The sequence below is a fragment of the Argiope bruennichi genome, chromosome 8 (genome assembly GCF_947563725.1).
Source record: "Argiope bruennichi chromosome 8, qqArgBrue1.1, whole genome shotgun sequence".
NCBI classification, from domain to species: domain Eukaryota; kingdom Metazoa; phylum Arthropoda; class Arachnida; order Araneae; family Araneidae; genus Argiope; species Argiope bruennichi.
In genome coordinates this window covers 30,032,437-30,037,775 of record NC_079158.1, presented here as the reverse complement: position 1 = coordinate 30,037,775, position 5,339 = coordinate 30,032,437, and positions in this window count along the sequence as shown.

The following is a 5,339-nucleotide window of genomic DNA, read 5'->3' as shown; positions in this document are numbered from 1 at the left end:
GGATATCGAGGATTGTGATCGTTTGCGCAGCTGTTTTAGTAGGTGTAGAACGGTAAACAATCGTTTAATATTAACGATAAGTCGTTTGCTCTTTCCGTGATAGCAAACGTTCGATCATAAATCCGTCACATTAAGTAAAGAAAACGGTTCTACAAACAGAATTAACGAAAAAATGTATTCAAGAATCAGCTGCAGTTTCTTTCTAGAAAAATCTACTATAAAAAATGTATTTCAAGGCTTTTGGCAGTTTGCAGATATATTATACGATTACGCATGTCTCAATTTTTCATTATTTAAAAATATTTGCTAAGGAAAAAAATTTTTTAATGGGAAAACTTGGAAGCTTTTATTAAAAAAAAATACTGAATTATATATTTTTTAATTTGTAATATAAAACACTTTGTGTTTAATGGTAAGAATGTACTCTTGTTGGATGGAATTAGTATTTGTAATAAATAATATACGAATATAAGACACCCAATATTACAAATACAAATGCCGGCGTCCTGGCATAGGTCCTGGCCGGCGTCCTAGGCATAGGCGTCCCGGGTTCGAGTCCCGGTTTGGGCATGGTTGTTCTTCTGGTGTTCTATCTGTGAGATGTGTGAATGTGCCCTCCTGTAAAAAGGGGTTGTGCAAGCGAATGAATGATGCGTGAGTGGCAAAGTCGTACTCTTGGCCCTAGTTGGCGCTGCTATAAAAAATAAGAGACGTTCCCCTCAGGCGTAAATCGCTGTCTTCGTAACAGCGGGCTTGTCAGTGGCAAGTGCCATAAGAAACAAACAAACAAATACAAATTTAAATTGATTAGTTACAAATTAATTAAGTTTATAAACTTTACAAACAAATTTAAGTTAATAAGAAAGAAGACATTGCATCGATTTTCTAATTCAGAAAACCTATGAACCATTATCTAAATTCTTTAGTCTTTATTCGTTTGTGAGACAAAAATGCAGCAAGATATGACATTAAAAAAAACGAAATTCTAAAATTTACAAAATATGTTTTTGGTGAATCGTATACTACAGCTCTCCTTCCACTTTTTGTATTTCTAGTTTCTTTTATAAAACAAAATAAGACATTTTCTTTCAGCATGTTTATCATATCTTGCAATAGCCAACGTACTCGTAAAATGAAAGAGTAAAACTTACAGATTTCATCTATAAAGTCCAGTGTTCCAATGTTATATACATACAGTAAATTTGACAGGTAAATCCGTATTCTCTTTTAATTAATATGTTTGGAGCAATAAAAAAAAACACCACTGGGATTTGAAAGAAATTGAATATCTCCTTGAGAACTCAAAAGTAGATATGCAAATGGGGCAAGAAAAATTGTATGCATTTTTAGCATTTTCAAGATTACTTTTAGATACTTTTAGCCATTCTTAGCGTATCTGACTAATTTCCCTGGTAATAAAAAATTATTATAAGAGTCATAGAATATGATACTATGGAATACTCGTTTTTTTAATTTAATCTTTATCCGATAGATGGCGCAACTAATGTACTGATACTCTCAAAATTAGGAAATAAATGCTGTGTTCAGTGTAACAGATGAAATATTATAAAAATATTTTTTTAATTATTTATCTGTATTAATTAATTTTTAAAATTATTTATCTGTACTAAGTAAAAAAAAATGAGCCAAATTAAATTAATTCTTTTACAATATTTTTTTTTTTTTTTTTTATAATAAGCGAAAGTCTTTATGTCCACTCTGCCGTGGTATTATGTAAATAGTATCAAAGATAGACGATGATGAAACTCATGCAACTTTCTATGGATGGTAAAATAAATCCTTGCTAAATATTCAATGAATTCCTGTGAATTTAACAAACCTAATAATGCAAAAGATTATATTTTTTATTATATTTATGGCGTTTACAAAAAGAAGGGAAAAATAAAAATATTGCTGATTATTTCAATGGCGTAACGATCGAAGTGCAAGGGGATTTTATATGTTCCTGGTGGCAGATTTAGAGGCTCCCATGAAGGCAAAACGTTTATCTATGTATGCATTTTTTTTAAAAAAAATTGAATGTGATTGGAATCTAAAAATAACACTATATCCCACTTTAATCTTATTAAGCCATTGTTTGACTAGTTGGAAGAAGAAGATAATCATTGTAAATCCCGGATGAAACTTACCCTTGCTTTACTACTGGGTCATTCAAGTAATTAAAATTGTCGCCATTATTCATTCATTTTAAATATAAATAAACAATTCATATCTGATCTATGAGAAATAAGCAACTAAACGACCAATGGAAACCTTATATTCATCATTTTCATTGGTTAAAGAATTGTGACATAATTAGGATAATTTTTTCTTCCAGTAAATTTTCTTACTATTGTTGTTTCTTATCATTCATTTGTTATTCTATGAACATGGTGAAACCATATAGTTTTTTCCCCTTCGAATTATAAGCAGAATTGCTAATAGTGCTTATTACTAGATAACACAAATTATCAATTCATGAGAACTTTATTTATGGCCATTTTCTCTGAAATTTTAATACGTAATTTACAGAATTTAATTCCACAGAAAATAAGAAAATCTTATAATAATAAAAGAGATTAAATTATCCGGAGAATTTGTGTTGTGGCCTTAATGTAGAACAAATATTCAACTAGCTTGTTTGCAGTTTAGATCCAAGTATTTTCTACCTTAGCTGCAGACATAAACTATTAAAACCCGCATTTGTGCTGCCATCTGTAGAAATAATATGTAACCATAACGATAGTAAAAAAATTTCGGTTATACACTCAAATGGAAATTGCTGTTGAGGTTATAACTAATTCAATAAAAATAAGAATATAAAATATTCATAAAGATATTAAATAGTATAACTAGGATGTAGTAGGTAAGGCTAGTGCTTAGAGTGTCATCAGGGTTAAATTTTCACCTGGGCAAATTAGGAAAGTTCTCCAGAAGTTTTAGTCTGAAAGGGGGGCTCAAGCTAGTCAATTAAAAAGCTTTTTTCCCCTTTGTAGAAAATAAGCAAGCTTGGGAAAAAAGGAATTCTACGAATTAGAAAATATTAAGATAATAAAATACCTTATCAAGTATAATTAGCCAGATTCTTATATGTTTTATTACGTTAATTTAATGATTAAAATATTCATAAAACAGAACCTTTATTCAATAAATTCAAATATAATTCCATTGGAGTCATAATATATAAATACCAACAAATACATAATCAGAAATTGATTAAAAAGCACATTTCATATTGCGCACTGCCTACAGCCGCAAAAATGCCTAAATTGGCTGATGAACTGTTATTCAGGTTATTTGTTTATGAAATATTATCCAATTTATATTCTTATTGCTTGTAGTAAATGATGCATTATCCACAACGGATACAAAATTTTTAGCTTTAACTACATCAATTAAAAATTTAAACTGAATTAAGACTGATTGATTGAAATATTGCAAATAATTTAGGGAGTGAAACATGAGATCGCTGAAGATTATGTTAATTTCAAAATGATATATTATTATTATTTCGATTTAATTTGAATTTATAACTTTGTAGCATTGAGGAGGGAGGCAGAGATATGAAAAATCTAGTTAAAAATGGAACATGCGGCATTCTTTCGTTATTTATCATAGGCTCCATTTCATATAAGTACACTTCTCATAATACCTTTTTTTTTATTTTCTTGCTCTTTTCCACATTAATATGTCACTTACAACTTGTAAAAAAAATTTATCCGGTTTATGAGTTTTACAATTCAATATTTTTGATAGACTCGAATGAGAAATCGTTTACTATTTAACGAATAACACTACTAAACTATTAAATGTATTTGATATTTCCTATTGATAGAATGGCAGCATCGAAACAAATTAATGCAATGATTAGTATTGAATATTATGTTTTTTTTTTGTTTTTTTTTTTTTTGTGTGTGTGTGTGTGTGTTTGTTTAAAAGAGCAATATTCCACATGTTAAAAAGGTTATGCAAATGAATTTTTTTTAATATTTTTTAGTATTTTTTTATGCATTATTTAGTATTTATTATAGTAGTATTTGGGCTTACTTGGTGATGTTATGATAACTCCAAGATTGCAGCTACGAGTTTTTAACATTGCAGACTGCAAAAGTTTTCTCTGGCTTGCATCACCATCTTTGCTTTGCGATTGATTGGGATTTAATCTTGGAGATTGACACAATATTTAGGTATCATTTTTCGTTTTCAGTGCCCTGGAATACATTATTTGGGATAAAGCCTTTATTGGAAAATTTCCAAAAAGGTTTTGGGGTGACAGCTTCTGCTGGTCATTATATTGTACCGAAAAAGATCAGTTATCGATTAGAATAATCAGTTTATATGCATGGAGTTTACAGATATTTTATAGTAAACATGAATTAGAAATGCCTGAGTAAGTTAAATCTACCAAAAAACGTCTCATGGTGTATTTTAATATTAGATCAGTAACTTTTAAACTAGAAGTGTACAGAGAAAATGGTGAGAATAAGCTTATTAAGTAAATAAATATATTGTTTATATAAAATGCTGTAATGAATGAGAAATATTTTAGCTTATAAAACTAGCGGGATTATACTCCTTAGAACTTTATCGTAATTCTTCAAAAAATGTGCTATTCCCTTTTCCCACCATATTAAATTAGTGGACAATAGTTTTATGAAATATGGATCTTTGATGTGAATCTAGCATATTTTCTTAAGTTATCGCTCAAATATGTATTTTGGGAGCCTTGATTTCATTCGATTGAAAAGAAAATTTGACATTGAATTTCAGCTGTAATCATATGCTAACATATCGAATTTCTTTGATTTAAGTCTTTGAGTTTACATGCTTTCAAATGTTAACACTAACTTTGATTCAAAATATGATAAGGATCTACATTTTAGATGCTTAATATGTGAATAAAATTTCCATCTATTTAGCCTTTTTACGTTTTGTAATTATCGTGTTCGCTTAGTATTGAACAGGAAGACATAAAAATTTCCTCTAAATGAATTTTATTCAAAATTAGAGATAAATCTGCAATTTATATTTATAGTCCATATACCAAATTTCATCAGCCGAGTGGAAGGCGTATTTGAATTCACGTGTTCGCAAGTAGACAAACATGATGCCTTTTTTTTACTTGAAAAGTTCTGTAACGTGGATACTAGTTGAAATATTGAGTTCAAATGTTTTGTGATTACAAGCATCTTCTATGCTTCACAAGCGAGAAAATAAAAATTTCCTTATGATTCTTTTCAGAAAATGGTCGGTTTGAAAACTTTTAAAAGATTTGTAAACAATTAAAATTATTAATCAAATGTGACAAACGTACTTATTACAGAAAATAAAAAAAATAA